The following is a 17,944-nucleotide window of genomic DNA, read 5'->3' as shown; positions in this document are numbered from 1 at the left end:
GCAAATTACTTAACCTTGCTGAGCTTTTATTTTGATCATCTATAAAGTGAAGATACTGCTGCCTGCCTCATGGGTCATATCATGAGGGGCCAGATAGCACAGGAATAGCTCGGACACAGTGCATGCATGAAGCAGCCCCCCAGTGACTTAGAGATGCCTTCTCACTGCTACCTCAGGGCTATTGCAGAACAAGAAATGTTTGTATGGTCCAGACAGTCCTGGAACACAGTAGGTCCTCCACACCTGTTCTCTGAAACTTAAAAGCCAAATGTCCAATGCTACATGACTATGAATGATAAAGCTAATATTTAAACATGGCTCTTTTGCCCTAAGTCTATAGATCACCTAAAAGTCATCTCAGAGCAGTTGGGTAATCCTGAAACCTGAGAGCACCATATCCCAGGCCCCTCTACCCCCACCCCATCATTGTAGCTCAATTTCCAGCTACTCAGAGTCACACACAGGAGGAAAACCACCATGGCAGAAGAGCCCCCTTTTTGTCAGCTCAGGGTGGGATGCCCTAGTAAAACTTCTGCCTTCAATTCAGGGAACAGAAACAAAAAGCATCCTATTGACTTTGAGGCATAAAGGAAATTAATTCTCCAAACATAGTCCAGAGCACATAACAGCCCAGCAAGGGCCAGCTAAATATGATCAGAAACCAGCAAAGCAATTCTGAAGCCATCAGATCCCTGAGGAAATGAGGATGTTGCCAAGGCACCTATCAATCAAAGCTGATCCAGGAGGAGTTGTGCATGTACACACTGCAAAAGGAATAAAAAAAACAAAACAAAAACTCAAATCCATAAAGAATGAACTCGAGTTCCTGCACCTCAGGCTGTACCCGGGAAACCACAAGTCCCTTTAGAAGTATTCTGCAAGAAGCACCCACACTCAGGCTTCCCTAAAACACCCTTAGCCTCTTTTCTCTGAAGAATGACAAAAAACCACAGGAGAATGCTGTTGACAGATGAAGACTGGCTTGGTCCTTTGTAAGTTATCCTCTTGCTCTGCCTGTGTGCCAGGATGAGTCACAGGCACCCACGTGGACCATATTCTGGGCTGGGCTCAATGATCCAGCTTGGTGGCTTCTTCTGAGAGAGTAGCCCCATGTCAGCCAGGCAGTGTCCTCCTTGCTCCGAATTCTGGAAATCCAGTAACTTTCCCTTCCCATCTCTATAGTTTTCCTACTACAAAGGTGAAAAGGCTACCCTGCTGCTCTAATATGTCCCATGTTCCCCGGGACACACACACGAGAGTCCTGATGTCTTTACCTACTATCCTGCAGCGACCAGCATCCACTCTACCCCCACTCATGGTGAAGTAGCCACATGGTTGGGACTGGATGCCTCCGTCTGCTGTCAGGGCAGAGCAAGAGGTTACAACTGCTCAGAGTTGTTACAACTCATTCAGAGAGGGACCTGTGACCTAATTGGTCCAACCAAAAGGAGGCCCAAGACTTTTGTCCAATGGCTGGGGGAAGAGAATTTCTTTACTTTCAAGGGTGAGCTGTACCCACATGAGCTCTAGAGTTGCAGAGCCATTTTACTACCATTGACAGAGCCAGCCTGAGGCCCTGACAATATTGGGCACCCCTAGACTGAACCACAGCTGAGGTCCTTTCTCCAAAACTTGAGTTATGTAAACTCCAAACTCCATTCCCCAGAGCTCCCTCTGTATTAAGCCAGATTGAGCTGGGATTCCAATGATTGAGATCATCCCAACTGAAACACCTACCATTCCAGGTCCTTTGAAAATGAGCTGGAACATCCTTCTCCAGCCCCATCTCTCACTCAGTCCTCTACCTATGTGCTATAAAAGGTCAATCTCCTATGTACTGAGGACAAATTCCTCATTTTCTTGCCTTTCCTCATGTGGTTTCCTTGGCCTGGCATCCTCAGTCCTTCTCTTCCATCTACTGATGTCATTCTTTAAATTCCATCTTCTCAGTGAAACCTTCCTCACACTCCCTTACTTCTCAAGAAGTAATCCTCCCTTCCATGAAAGCCCATGTGGTTCCTTCTATCCTGGATCTAGGCCCTCTGCTGTGGTTACATACAGTCATAATGTCCTTCACTCGAAAAATGCCAACCATTACTCTCTTCTGTGTGCCTAGCACCAGACACAATGCCCCACCCCCTCCCGAGGCAAAGGAAGTACCTTGTAGATATTTGCAAAATTGAATATGTGGAAACCTGCACCAGGCTAGCTTGGTCTGTGAGTAATACTGGCATTCTAGAGGGCATTCTTCTCTCACACCCCATCTCCTAGGCCTCCACAGACCCACAGATGTGCATATGAGAGATAATGGCATGGGGTACACTGTGGATAAGGAATGGGGTAGGAGATCATTGAAGGGCAGAAAATCAGACCTGTATTGCAAACTTCCTTTCTATACAGTATCCAAACTCAATCAAGGTCACTGAAGCCCCTCCATCCAGTCTGAATGGGCTCCCTCTATACCACTTCTATCAAATCCACCCCCAACCATCATCATGCAACTCTCGCCAGCTCAGCTCCCCAAGTTCCAGCTTCAGCTCTGTCATCAACCACCTGTGTATTCTTGGGCAAGTCATTTAACTGCTCCTAGCCCCCATCTCTACATTGAGGAAGGTGAACCAGCCATGCACTAAGGTTCCACCCACTCTCTAGGATGCTAGGGTTCCATATAAGAGAATGGAATCTCTCCTTTCCAAACCCCCCATTGGGAGAAGTCCCAGACTCTAACACTAAATAAGGGCCAGGATTTTTCCCACCCTTCAAACCTTCTTCTGTCCCTTCCTTATTTCCTGGCAAAGGGACACATTTTCTCCCAAAGGGTCTAATATGGTGCTTGTCTTAGGTACCAAGGAAAGAGAGGCTCAGCAATCCTTCCTTAAGACAGAAGATCTTAGATGCCAAAATTTGCCAACTGCCTCATTACACCCAAAATCTAAATCTGGAAGCTCAACGGCATGAGAGGCTGTTGTGAAAAGTGCTCATGATATATTCTTTAAGTGAAAAATCAAGCTAGTGTGAGAGCTTCCAAAATGTGATGTCGGTGCCTGGCACAGAGTGGGCTCTCAATTAGTATTTGTTAAATGATAGAATGAACTTCTTTAAAAACAAAATAGCACACCCTGGTTTGTGGATGCTTAGAAATGAAGCTGGAAGGACAGCTATCAAAATTTTCCCACTGGTTATTTCTGGAGGGGGGATTTACAGGTGACTTCTTATTTTTGTTTTTAGTATTTTCCAAGTGTTCTATAACAAACACACATTATTCTGTAATAAGAAAGCAAGTCGCTTTTTTTAAGGAGGTGAATGTAGAAAAATAAAAGTAACCACACACATATGATAAAAGTGCGTGTGCCAGTCATCCAAACGCCACAGCCCACACACAAGCCAACCTCCTTACCTCCCACACATCCCACCCCTTCTCGGAGAAAGCTTCCCTGACTTCTTTTTTCTGTCTCAATTCCAGGAATCTGGAGAGTGGCCTTCAAGTGTTAGGCCGATCAGAGTCAGAGCCAAGTACTGAGGCAGCCCCCACCACGCCAAGGGCTGCAGAAAAGCAGACGAAAAGCTTGACTGCCCACTTCTGGCATCCCCCTGGCCAGAGCCACCCTGTCAATCCTGGAAGAGGACTCCAGGAGGGTACAGAGAGGCCTCCATCTCATAGGATGCTCGTCTCCATACACATATTTGCTCACCTGCATGTCAGGTCAGAAAGGAGGTTGAAGAAATGAAGTCCTGTGTCCTAGCAAACTTTTCAGGAATTCAGTATTTCACCAGTGCCCTGTGAACACATTTCCTTTCTCTTCACACGTGGTCCTGACTCTCTCTCATGACTCTAGACCAAGTCCGTGACCTGGGTCCCTATACTTCTTCCTACCTCGACTCACTTCTGCTCAGTGCAGATCAGCTCAGGGTGGGCCAGAGGACTCCGTAGCTCAAAGGCAGAGGAGACCTCAGATGAACACAGGGAGGCTGTTCAGAGGAGGAGGGAGGGAACTGCAGGTGACCAGCATCTCACTAATTAGCAACAGGTAGGACTGAAAGGTAGAGGACAGAGGGTAAGCATTCCCTATGGGGCTTGTGGGCCAACAGACCCAAAGGCTGGCCTTGTGGCTCTTGCGAGAGGAAAGAAAAATGGAGACTGCTCATGATACAGAGACTGCTCTGGCTGCCCCAGAGAGGACCTTTGTTCCTCCCTCTGGGTTCTCCCTGACCAAGAACAAGCAGGCCTGTGGGCCTTGGGAGAACCCCCACCGTGAGCCACTCTTTGTGATTAGCACTGCCCAACAGGGGAGATCCAAGCAGCCCAGATGGGGTGGATTTCAGATGGTCCACCGTCTGTAAACTCAAACTCTCACAGCCTCAGTTTCCTCACCTGCAAAAAGAGGATAATAATTCCTACTGTTTACTTAGTTATTGCGGGTATTCAGTGACATAATTTTGGCCAAGGATTTTGCACAATGCTTGGCACCTAGAGCTCCACACATGGCCAGAATTATCAGTATTTTCTTTTTTTCAATTATTTCAACGTTTATTTATTTTTGAGAGACAGAGCACAAGCAGGGGAGGGGCAGAGAGAGAAGAAGACACAGAATCCAATGCAGGCTCCAGGCTCTGAGCTGCCAGCACAGAGCCCAACGTGGGGCTGGAACACGCAAACCACGAGATCACGAGCTAAGCCGAAGTCAGATACTTAACCATGCAGGTGCCCCTTATCAGCATTTTCTTAACTTCTCTGGTTTTTCCTCGCCCCCACCTCATCCTTCTGCCTTCAGAACAAATACCAGGTCTTCTGAGGTGGGATGTTTGAGGTGGGGGAAGAAGGTCAGACAGACTTCAGTTGTCGTCCCAGCCTGGGCACTTCTCTGTGCCTGTTTCTTCCTTTGCAACACGGTAATAACAACAGTACTCCCTTCTGAGACTAAGCGTGAAGATAAAGTAAGAAGGTGAGGCCTTTATAATAGGGCCTGTGCAGAGTGAGCACTTGATCAATCTTAGCTGTCATTTCCTCCACACCATCATGCTACATCAGGGCTCCAAAATTTGCAGTGCCCCCCGTACTTTTTCCTTTGGAGCAACTCATCATAACTAATGATTACATATTTCTTCGTGTTGTTTAATATTTGCCCTTCCACCCAAGCTTAAGCTCCATCAGAGATAAACCAAGTGTCTCTCTTCATTGTGGCTATATTCCCATCACCTGGTATGATGCCTGGATATAGTAGGTGTTTAATAAATATCTGTTGGATGAATAAATGCACGAACAGATAAATAGAATAGTAGCCCTAGCATGGATGATCACCAAGGTCCCTTCCAGCTCTGAGAGTCTGTGACTATTCTCCATTTTTTGACAGCTTTGGAAGAAAAGTTTAAAATGAGCCCCAGAGAAGCTGTTTCACCGATCCCTGGGGAAGACTCAGGGTGGTTGCTGCTGACAGACTTCCAAACAATCAAGTTGTGCAGAGATTTACTCTGATTTTTTTAAACCTGAGAAGGGAGCCTGCCGAATTTCCAGGTTGAAATCATCCTCTCCTCCCTCAGGGCTGCTGCGCACAGGGCACCACGCAAGGCTTGGCAGTGGGTAGCAGGGACCCAAGCCAGGTGACAGGCCTTCCCACGCCAGTAGTGGCCAGCGGGTCCTAAGCAAGAAAGGCCTCGTCTCACAGAGCAACAGGTAACCACAGCAGTCCCTGGCCTCGCCTTTTTGCCCTCCAAAGAGAGAGGGCTTCACAAGTACTGGCATGGGACAGAGGGGGCTCTGAGGCTGACCTTGTATGTCATGACTTCACCCAGCCACAGAAAGTGCTTGCTTTGAATGCAGATTCCTGGGCCCCACCCCAGGACTCCTAACTCAGATGTGCAGTGGGCTGGGCCTGCGAATATGCATTTTATAAGAGCTCCCCAGACATTTTGATGCATACCAAAGTCTGAAAGAGGCTCTTCTCAGAAGGAAACCGATCAAGATAAGCAGTGTCCCCACTGGGTCCTGGGTGTGTATAACTAATTACTTCCACAATTCCAACGTAATTCTGGAAACAGATGCTGGCCTAGCCTGCCAGCACCTGCTTGGTAGCAGAGAGTGTTCTGAACCACTGGTTTGCGAGCCTGACCGAATCACCCAGGCAGCTTTAAAACATACTGATGCCAGGGTCTTTCCCCTAAATATTCTGATTTAATTAACATGAGGTACAACATAGGTTTGGGACTTAATACAGTGATTCTAATATGCAGCAAAGTTTGAGAACCACTGCTCTAACTGAATGTCACCACCCAGCTCACCCTACAGGCTCCAAGCACTGCGAACACCCCAGAACAGCCTTCACCCAACCAGAGGCTCGAGCTGAGAAAGGATCAGACAGTGGGGTTCACACGGCAAGACCCCAGATATTCCTGAGGCACATGATCTGGTCAGAGCATCCATCCTAAGAGCCCCACATACTTCCCTCCTAGAAGTTGTAGGTGGCTTGCTGAGCAGGCCCCGTGTCCTCAGTGTGTATGAGATAATGGAACACAACTGTGAAGGTTCCTAGAGTCCTCTTTACTAACGACTTACCTCCGTTTTTACCTCAGCTCCATCCACCAACTCTGCGACCTCAGGCAAGTTAAGCTCTCCAAGCCCCACTCTCCTCATCTTTAAAATGGGAATAACACTCCCTGACACTTAGCCACTACATCCTCACAAGCTACACGCGAGGCACTTAATGCACCTCCTGGCACATGGTAAAAGCTCAATCAATCTTGGCCAGAGATCAAATATCAAATGGTTCTGTTTATTGCCTATTAGATGCTGCATTCTTTTCTTTTTTTTTTTTTTCCTTCGCAGGAGCTTGGGTCCTTGACAGCTGTTCTGCCAACCTGATACTTTCTACTCCTCCAGGGCTCCCTTTCTTGCCAGGCTTTGCCAGCTCTTTGCTCTTGAACTTGCTACTTCACTTCTCCGAGCCTCAGTTTCCTCATCACCAAAGTGGGGGTATAAAAGTACTAGCACCAAGTTTGCTGAAGGATCCCAATATGAAGCCTGGCACAGGGTAGCTCCACAATGCAAAGATGCTGGGGAAGGTGAGGAATAATCATTTCTCCTCCTTGAATTGAGGTTCGGCAAAGAACATTCTCCGTCTGCTCTGGCAGCCAGTGGGTAGAAAAGATGTCTCCTGAAGGCTCATGGGGAGATGGCAATTCCAAATTTAGAGCCCAGGGAAGAGGCAGCCCCAGCTCCCCTCTACCCCCCCTGGGGCAATGTGCAGAATGCTGACTCCAGCTTGGGGCCCCTCTTACAAGCTCCCCATCCTCCTCACTCCATTTAGCTCTAGCAATCCAATTCCCTTTCCTCCACCTGGAAATCGATGTTTAATTAACACATTATTGGAAAAATAAACACAGTCTTCAATGGGACTGCAATGAAGCTAATGCAGCTCAGCTTGGGGGCCTCAGACCATCCCCTCAGTCAGAAAAAATATTCTTCTCTCCCCTGCCTCTCAACCAAGAAAAAGTTCTTCCTTTCCCCGTGGAGCCCTCCAGCATGGGGAATCCCAGATTCCTCCCTCTGTGTATCCCCCTCCCTGCCTGTAGGCAGAGAGACCACCCATCCCTTCTGACCCTTGACCTGATGATGTCGACACAGGAGGCAGGAGGTGGGATTTGGTGTCAGTACATGTATCACTATTCCCTGAGGGAAAGAGGCACCTTCTTCTGGACGCCCCTTGACTCCACCTATGAAGCTGTGGATGAGCCTTACCTTCCCCCTCCTCTCCAAACTAGAACCAGCATTCATCCAACTGAGGGTTCAGGAGCAGTCTTGCCCTGCCTGACCAGGATGATGAGCCCCGGATACCCCCTCCAGCCCTCAGCCTCAAGAGCTGATCTGAAGACCTCCCCTCCTCTAGTCCCCATTTTAGATGTTCCAACTCCTGCCCCCTCTCCTCCAGGGTTCAGGAGGGGGAACAGTGCAAGTTCTTGGAAACGGCATGAATTCTAGAGTCAGAGTCAAGGTCTGTTACTTCTTTCTCACTGTCCGATCTTAGACAAGCTATTTAACCCCGTTGGTTTCCTTGTCAGACAAATGAGAACACTACCTATCTAAAGGAAATATGGCAGAACACCACGCTTCGCTTACAGCAGGTGCTAGATGACAGTCCACTCGCCCGACTCTCCCACTAAGGGCCAGGCCCTACTGTGGGGGCCTTGGGGAGTGTGAGCCCATCAAGGATCAGGGCCATGGAGCAGAGAGAAATACATTGCAGGTTCTCTGCCTTCTGCCAACTCACCACCATCCCAAACAACCTAAATTCCTCCCTCTGACAAGATGCCTGAAGTGAGGAAGAAGGTAATAGACACCATGGGGAACAGAGTTTCCAAGTGCCATCACAGAGACAACCAGCAGTGCCACTACAAGGCCAGCAGTATCCTCCCCCTAAGCCTAAAGTGGCAGCAACTGACTGGCACTAATATCTTCAGCATGTCCCAGAGTTGTCAGTCAGACTGCCCAGCAAGTGGGTCAGTTCTCAGAATCAGGTTCCCAGACTTGGGGAACTGGAGGACAGGCCCACAGAGGTGGTATGACACAGTAGTGAAGACCAGAGGCATCCGAGCCAGGCCCACTGGAATCAAATCGTGACCTTGCCATTTCTACCCACAGTACCTTGGACATGTTATTTAACCTCTTTAGGCCTTGGGGAAGGGGGCGTAATACAGAAATGATAATAATAGCACCCACCTCATAGGGTTTGGCAAGATTAAGGGAGATAATGCATGTCAGGGGCTTAGCATAGTATCTGGCACAAAACAGGACTCAAATGTTGGCTAGTGTAGTAAGAGTAGTGAGGTTAGTAGTAGTAGTGATGTTTATAGAAAAACTAATCAAAAGATTCAGGTCTTCATTCTTTACAAATGTGGGATAAGTGGAAATATCTCTGGGGAAAGGCTCTACTCCCAGTCACCTTCTTCCTAAAATTGGATTTCCGTCTCTTGTATTCCCCTTTCCTCTCTCTACCCATTAACAGAAAGTGGGTGATGCCATCTCAAAGAAAGATGACTATATATTTTATCATCCAAACCAGGACACTTTTGAAAGTTAATAATTATACACTAGGACAAAGGCCTAGACGAGAACTGTCTCTGCAAACCAGGGCATCTGGTCACCCCATCTCAAGGTCACACAGAAACAGCTACATGCCCTATCTCAAGATCCAGGCACGAGGTAAGTCTTCCCTGGTTCTCAGAATCCACTTTACTCTGGCCTCCTTTCCCCCAGCACCCTGACCCCCAAAACACACACACACATAAACACAACACACACACACACACACACACACACACACACACACACACACCCTCACACACACACACACAGGGTTAGGAGGTCTAACCCGTCCCCAAGTCACGGTCAGTTCCTAGGGGTGAAGCAGAGGGATTTGGTAGGGGCCCTTCACCCACATTTCATGACATCATGCTCCCCAGCCAGCCACTGGACATAGAAATGAAACACATCAAGGCTAATGTCTGACCCCATGCCTCCCTTTTTTTGAGAAACAAGGGCTAAGCCAGTCTAGGAGAAGTATTCAAGCTCCCAGGTCAACAAGATCCAGTCACCAGCTGCTCGGACTTCTGAATGGAGCCCCAGCTGTATATGAGAGTAACCTTAATGGGTAGGGCTACATGGGACTGAGAACCTAGAGCATGCCACTGCAGTCTCTTCCTCCAGTACATTCAGAGGATGACCTTGACTAGCTCTCAGAGACTCCAGTAACCTTGGAGTATAGACCAGCAGTCTTCCTCCAATCTCTCTCTACTCTGTAAGAATCAACTCTGACCTCTTTAAATTTTTTTTTTCAACGTTTATTTATTTTTGGGACAGAGAGAGACAGAGCATGAACGGGGGAGGGGCAGAGAGAGAGGGAGACACAGAATCGGAAACAGGCTCCAGGCTCCGAGCCATCAGCCCAGAGCCCGACGCGGGGCTCGAACTCACGGACCGCGAGATCGTGACCTGGCTGAAGTCGGACGCTTAACCGACTGCGCCACCCAGGCGCCCCAACTCTGCCCTCTTTAAAGACACACCTACTCCCACTCATCTCACCTGGTGAGGAGAGACCCACTCCTCTGACAGAGGAAGGAGGAGAACTAAGAGGGGCCCTGAGGCTGCCACTAACACATTATCCTTTGAGAAGGGGTGTACACTCACAAGGCAACATGATGGTGTGAAAAGAGTAATACCTGGACAGCCAGGAAACCTGGACTCCAGCTTTGTCTCTGGATCAAGTGTCTTTGGACAAACCACTTAATCTCTGGAAACCTCAGTTTTCTCGTCTGTATTTGAGGGCACCGGGTGAGATGATCACTCAACTCCCTTTTACCTCTAACAGTATAACGTAAGGGTATGAACTGGGCTCTAACAGTTCAAGTCCTTGAACTGACAGGTTACTACATTACTTTGTGTAAGTCTAAGCCTTGGTCTCCTCCTCCTTTGTCCAAGGCAGGTAATAAGAACATACTGCATTGAGCAGTCTGGAGAATAAAATGAGATACTGAATGTTTACAAAACAACCCATCTTGGTGCAGAACTTGGTACATATCAAGGTCCTCAAAAATGGCAGCCATACCAATACTATTACCACTACCACTATGATGATGATGGCTAATATTACAGGGATGATGAAGGAGGCAGAGTCACTCTGAGTCAGGCATGGAGACCTTTCTCAATCAGAAAGTTTCATACTTTCCAATCCCTCCAGCAGATCTGGGACTTGCAGGGAGGGATAAGACAGCCAGAGGCCAAGTTCAGCCTTCCCAGAAGACAGGTCCAAACTGCTAGAGAAGAAAAGAGAACCCCAATACCAAACCCATATGGTTCTTTCCTCCAATCAACAAATATTTGTTGAGCACCTACTACGTGGCAGGAAGTGTCCTAGGTGCTGGGAACACTGCGATGAACAGAAACAAAGCCCTTGAGCTCCTGGAGCTTGCATTCTAGAGGAGACGAGATCACCTTAACACTTCAGTATATAATACAGTACTAGGTAGCGATTAGCAAATTTGAATTAAAGGCAGGGTAACAGGCTGGAAAGTGGCTGGAGGTGGGGTCAGGGGGTTATTTTAGAAAGCCAGTCAGTATAGTGCTCTCTGAGTAGGCATCATTTGAGCACAGACCTGGAGGAAGAGACTGGGAGCAGGCCCCGCACATAGCCCCTGCTGAGCCCCGTACTGCCTGCCACCTGTGGCTGGCCCAGCTGCACGGCCTCACTTAGTCACTGCAGAGCAGCCAGGGCTGGCCCTCAAGGGTCAGAGCTGCGCCTCAGCCATTTCCCCCTGCAGGTGCATGCTTGGGGGAGACCCGGCCTGATCACTGCCGGGACTAAGGTACCAGGCAGGTACGTTTCTAGGAGGCAAGCTTTGGAAGAGGCACTTCCACTTTTTGCAAGTCCCCCATCCACACACAAGGGTCATAAAGAGGTAAGAAGAGAGGGGGGATCCAAAGAGCATTCTCTAATCTGTGTCTGGCACAAAAATTTGCCCCAGAGGCATCCTACTCGCTATTTCTCCCCTTTCTCTGGCAATGACGTAACCCTTTCTCCCTAACTCTTCAAGGTCAGCTCCGGGAAGGGAGAGGGATGTCAGAAATGGAGGACAATCAGCATTTTGCTCTGGGAAGGTTTTTTTTTTTTCTTTCGGGCAAAATGTTTACCAATTTCATTTATAATTGCATAAAGAAGGGCACACCTTTAGCCAAAGGAGACAGAAAATGGCGTCTGATAGTTAAGGCAGCTGGAGCCCCGAGCACTGGGGGCTTGGTTGTTTTCCCGGCCCAGGGAGATCTCAGCTCCTGGGGGCTGCAGCCTCAACCAAGGCCGAGCCTCCCAAGGGTGGCTGGTGCTGGGAGAGCAGGGCCCTTCTCCCTGGGGCTCCGGAGGTGCCTACCTCTCTGCCTTCAGTCTGCATCCGCCCACCAGTCATCCAGGAGCAACCCCCCCCCCCCCGCCCACAGGCTGGTTTGGGGACGTGGGGACCTCACGCGACGCTTCCACTGGAGACCCGAGAGGTTTCTCCCCCTCCACCCCGTTCTCAGCTATCCTGAACACTCCATTGCCCTCTGTCTCCCACTGAACACCCTCGCTTTTTGCCCTCCCCTCCCCAAGGGGAAGTCAGCTTCCCAGGGCTGGCACCCCCACACGTCTCCAGAGCCCTGCGCACAGCCATGGCCAACAGTCACACTCCGGCGGCACAAACAGGCAGTCAGCCTCCTGCGTGACCCGCACACATGGTGTCGACACTCCCATGTGGTCCAACTGGATGCACACTGGTGTCTGACAAAACACAAACATCCCCCCAGCCCCCACCCGAAGGGCAACACAAAGGCCACGAAGAATTTCAAGACCAGACGACATCGGACATCAGAGAGAGAGCCGGGTAGGACAAAGACATCACTCTGTGCTCGCAACGAACAACGACAACTCTGGGACGTTCTGCAGTGCCCTCTGGCTTGACACAGCCCACTGAGCAGAGCTGTGTGTGTTGGCGTGTGTAAGAGAGCATACATATGTGTGGGTGTGGGGGTGGTGTCTCTCTCTACTGTCCAAGCAGCAAACCTCCCCAGAGGTAACCCAGTCCAGACTCTGATTTCCCCGTAACCTTCCTCCAATGTGCCGCAAACGCATATTACACGGATGGTTAAATTGGATCATTATCACTGGGTGCTTATTTGGCCAAAAAAAAAAAAAAAATCATTAATGTCATCTACCCCCACTCCACTCCCCTTTTCAAGAGGCACCCTCCCCCAAAGACTCTCCAACATGCTAATCCCATGAACTGCGACACACCACAGCTTTCAGGAAAGAATAATGGCGAGAAGAAGAGAGCAGTGTGGGGAAGAGACGTGGATAACGTTACTGCATTGCCCGTATGAAGATGGGTGGAAAGGAGCCATGGTGGAGGTAGGGGTGGGGAGAGCCACAGAGGGGAATGAAACCAAACGAAATCCAGCCCTTGGTCGCCTGTGTCCGTGTGTGAGTGTGTGTGCAAGAGCGTGTGCAAGTGCGTGTGTCGATGTGCCGACTTAGCCCTCCTATCAGAAGGCTGCATCCGTGTGGCATGTAGGAAAGGCCATCGCACCACTGTTGTGTTGCAAAAAAAAAAAAAAAAAAAGGAAAGAAAAGAAAAGAAAAAAGAGCCGCAGAGCCATCAGAATCAGAATTTTCTCATCGACATGGAAAGGGCTAGAGGAAAGGGGGAGGGGGCGTATGGGTAGGGGAGAGCCGCGTGTGGCAATAGAAGGCAAGAAGAGCATGGCAAAATTGGGGGAGGATAAAGGGGGTAATTGGTGGTGGGGTGGAAAAAACTACACGAGCGCCTGAGACACACACACAATACCCAAACGCCAACCCCACCGCTCCACTGTTCATCTAAGACTGACAACCTGTCCCCCATCTCCCGCTGCCTCTCTGTGCCCCCAAAGCTGATGCCGGTGGATTTCTCTATCTCGGTTTTGCAGCAGTGGGCTAATTACAACCAAGCCCCCTTACCAAATTAACCCCTCCCCTCCCTCTCTTTTTCTCTCTAAAAGGCCAATTGAAGAATAATGTGTTTTTAGAGATAATGGATTTTTTTTCCCAAGGAGCGAAAGAAAGGGGGATGCAGAACAGAAATTCTGCAAACCGGTGACTTCCGACCCCATCTCCATCTCCCCTCATATCCCCACTCGCTGTAGCTTCTCATCTACCATTTTCCAACCATCCCCTTGTCCCCCACCACCCAAAAGAAAAGACCTTCCTACCATGCATATCGACAAACACACCAACCGCCACCCAATCTCAGTAGCCGATCTCAAAACCCCAAGCATCAATCCACCTCAATACATTCTTTCCCTTATATAAGAACCAAATCATCAACATATTCAGTAGAAACGCAGCATTAAAAAGAAATTAACAAAAAAGGAGGCCAGACCCCGTCAAACCCCCAATAATTAATAACAGGGAGCTACCAGAGAAGCAAAGAAGTAGTTGTCTCTCAAAATCTAGAATCCCTTTGATTTCTGGCCCCCTCATCTTAAGAAACAATTTTTTTATATCATTATTTCACTAGAAAGGGCCGGAAAGCTCCAGAAAAGGGCATTCGCACAGTCCGGTTGTTCAAAAAAAAAAAAAAATTAACCCAGCCCTGTTGCTCACTTTAATAACGAACTTCCAGCATCCAGCCTTTTCCCCCTCTTCCAGAAGGAAGACTGGCTCACAGGATGAACCCCAGGCTGCAGAAAATGGGCCAAGAGCCCTTGCTCTCCACTCCCCAACCAAAAAAAAAAAAAAAAATCAAACAATAGGAATATCTCTGCACAACCAGCACCCATCTGAAATATCGTTTGCCCCAATATCACTTAGGCAGATTAAGCTAGAAGATTAAAAAAAAATACCAGCCTTGCTATGTCTTTCCCCCCCTCCAACCCTCCGCCACGTACCCAGTAGCCCTTAGGTAAACTTGCCCATCATAACCAGCGGGACCATTTTAACTCGAAAGGCGATGCAGAAGCCCTTGAACGATGAAAGGAGACTCTACCCCAGAATGGCAAATTCATAGAGGGCTAGTTCTTCAGGTTCGCCAGACCTAACCTCCAGGTGCCCCCAGATAGACTATCCCGAGCACAGAGTCACCCAGTGCGCTGGGAGTTCAAATTTCCATTGGAACCTTCATCACAAAGGCAAACGGTCATCTGACCCCTGAAACTACACTGTCGTCCAGGTGTGATGAGGAGTGACCCTCATGCTCCCAGGGCCATCCATAGGACCCAGGGCAGAGAAAGAATTAGGAATGTTGAGGTGGATTGGGCTAGTAAAAGGAAACTATCTCCCCAAGCGGGAATGACCGGAGGAAGCGGGGAGAGGACGGCCCCAGCTCTCCCACTTTTCCTAGGTGGTCTGACTGTGTCTTGCTCCATCCTAGCCTAGCTATTAATGATCTCTGACCTTTGCATTAAAAAAAAATTAAAAATCAGTGATCAGGGGAAAGAAATCCTACCTTACCTAAACCCCTGTAAGAGTTAGCAAAAATACAGTTGTCTCACTGCATGATGATATTTCTATATCAAGATCAAAAGAGGAGGCATTTAATGGAGGGAGGAAGAAATTTATTTTTTTTAACAAGTAATCACAGGGTAAGTCACCTGCAAAGCAGCCGAGCCCATAGGTTGGTATTACATCACTGGCCTAGGAAGGGATGGGGGGTGGGGGGAGGACAGATTATTTTTCCCTTGTCATCAGGATGATGTTTCTAAAGCAGTTAAGTTTCATGGTTAAAAAAGAGAGAGTGAAAGAGCCAAAACTCTGGGTACAACACAATACCTTGAAAAAAAAGACATCGAACCAGCCTTTAAGGTCACTGAGAGCTTGCAAAACCCACAGTGCTTACACAGAGTGGAAGTTTTCAGGCAAGCCTGCTACTAAATCATTAATATAAACAAATGGAAGGCAGAGAAGGAAGATTCCCTTGTAACGGATCCAAACAGGAGCATACACGCGCACACACACACACACACATACACACACACACACACATACATACTCCCTTTTCACCTCTGATTATGCCCACCTTCACAACAAGATAGCGGGAGTCCAACCTGAATCTTGAGACTCAAGAACCACATCCTCACACCCCTTCCAAAAAAAATCTATTCCTCTCTCTCTCTCTCTTTCACACACACACACACACACACACACACACACACACACACCCCTCTCAATTCCTCAACAGCTAGGGAAATCCCTGTCTCAATTCAATTTTGTCTTATGATCCTCAGAGTGTCTCTTCTCCTTCTCATTTGAACCAGCCCTCCCCCCCCAAAAAAAATAATAATTAGGGGGAAAGTAACTACAAAATGCCAAAAAACTATCTGCCCAAAATGAAGTGACAAGCACACATCATTTCAGACTAAAAATCCAAGCAAATAGGAGAAAGACTTAGAAGAAAAAAAGATTTAAAAAAATCTAAAACATTCTCTGACTTTTCCAACATCTGGAGCAAAAGAACTCAACTTCCAGGAGCAAGTGAAGGAAAAGAAAGGCAGTTGAAAAGCCATTCCCGTGGTCAGCTGAGACTCTCTGATCCAGCATCCAAAAAAAAAAAAAAAAAAAGAAAAGAAAATCTAGGTTGGTGGCTCCCAACTGAAAACTTCTACCCTCTCAGGAGCAACCTCTTCCCAGAACGAACAAGAACCTTGAGTTGTTTCACATCCTGCCTGCCTGCCTTTCCCCCAAAACCTTACCTTTCCAGTTGAACAGAAGATTTGGGATCTGTTTGTTTGTTTGATGTTTAATCAACTGAGTTTGCTGGGTATGTTTCCTCTTTGGAAAGGTTCAAATTCCAGAATATTTCTCTCTCCTTCTCCTTTTCTCTCTCTCTGGGAGGGAGTGGCGGGGAAGAAGGGAGGGGGGTGTCGGAGGTGTGAAAAGCAGGTCCGCGGTGGCTCAAGATGCTGGCGGCTGCGAGAGAGGGGAGGACACGCTCGCCTCTCCCTCTCAGGGAGTTGCATGCAAGAGGAGATGTGTAGGGCTGAGCTCGGAGCCTGAGACTGCCGGGGAGCCCAGGAATTTCACGCACTCCAGAGCCGGCCCCTCCCTCTCCCACACAGACCCCGGCATTTAAAGAGACAGCCAAGCTGCCTGGCTCAGGGCTTCACCTCCTCCCTGACTGTTTTGCAAACAGCTGAGAAGATATCATCAGGGAGGGGCACTGTGCAGCCCCCTAAGGCTAAGAGGCAGTGTCAGGAGCTCAGTTCTCCCCCTACCCCAGCCTGAGGAAGGTTCTTTGCCAGAACCGAAGCAGGAATGAAAATAAAGACAAAATCTTCATTTATAGGTTCAGTAGACTAAGCCACTTCCCCACTGCTGAAGATGCATGTGTCTCATTGCAGACAGGGAGTGGAAAGGACCCTGACCTCAAAGCATGCCTCAGTTTCCCCAAGTAGCCACTCCTTGCAAAACCAGGGCAATCCTTGAGCATCAGATGGAGGCTAGGGCTGTAACTAGGACACAAAGCCATTCCTTCAACAAGCACTTTGGATGCCTGCTTAGGAAGAGGCACAGCGTATAGGATGAGGGCTGGGGACATAGAAATGAAGGTGACAAACTGGGCTTCCCCTCCAAGGGCTGCTAGTTACAAAGACAGATGGAGGCATAGCCAACCCTATGCACAGGGGCTGTGAGCTAACAAAGACAGAGGCAAGGGTCTAGCATTGTGGTGGGTCAGGGGGATGGCTCCCATCTGTGGCTCACACCCTGAGCTCAGGGCCTAGGTATTTCTACTGCACCCCCAAACCCTTCAAAATCCATTGCCAGTTTTGCTGAACTAGTCTATGTCTGTGGAAACACTTCCCCATTCAAGACTAAACAAGAGATGACAGTCGGTGGCACCAAACACAAGGTTTTGTTCAGCATCAGGCCCTGGTGCCTCACAGTGGGAAAACAGCCCCACCCCCTTTCTTCTCCAGCCTTCCTTTTCTGAAGGGCTACATGGCATGTCCCTCATCTAGCCAGTGCCAATGGCAGGTATCGCCACTAACAACTGTTGAGCACTTACACATGCAAGCACATGGGTCATCTCATTCAATGCATGGAGACCGGTGCTATTTGACAGTTGTCCATCTTACAGTTGAGGAAATCAAAGCTTTAGAGAGGCTCTCCGAGGTGGCATAGCCAGAAATAACCAGAATGAATTTGAACTTGGGTCTGACTCCAGAGCCTGCCTACTCAGCCACAGCGCTACATTGCCTCCCTTCTATGGAGGGTAGTTCTTATATTTCTGTTCTTTACTGGACATACTGAACATTCCAGCCATCCTAGCACTTGCCCAAACCTACAAACTTTGACAGCATGTGTACCAGGAAACATGCTAACCCGAAACAAAATGAGTGAGACAAGTTCCCTGCGCCAAGGAGTCCCCTATGCATTGGTAGAAGATGGCCATGTGT

The 17,944-nt window shown here is 48.6% G+C and overlaps 1 protein-coding gene across 36 annotated transcripts in view; it reads right to left on the bottom strand.

The window, feature by feature from the left end:
* The window catches only part of NRXN3 (neurexin 3), a 1,583,151-nt gene extending 1,566,606 nt beyond the window's left edge, over positions 1 to 16,545 (bottom strand). For all 36 annotated transcript variants that reach the window (XR_005791087.1, XR_005791088.1, XR_005791089.1 and 33 more), the window contains exon 1: positions 16,241 to 16,545. The gene's annotated coding sequence lies outside the window, so the exon portion shown is untranslated. The remainder of the gene's footprint in view (positions 1 to 16,240) is intronic.
* Between the last annotated feature and the right edge of the window lie 1,399 nt (positions 16,546 to 17,944).

This window comes from Herpailurus yagouaroundi, unplaced genomic scaffold (assembly GCF_014898765.1).
Source record: "Herpailurus yagouaroundi ecotype Mexico unplaced genomic scaffold, PumYag 141, whole genome shotgun sequence".
NCBI lineage: Eukaryota > Metazoa > Chordata > Mammalia > Carnivora > Felidae > Herpailurus > Herpailurus yagouaroundi.
The sequence above is the reverse complement of the archived record's forward strand: the minus strand, read 5'-3'. Positions and strand labels throughout refer to the sequence as shown.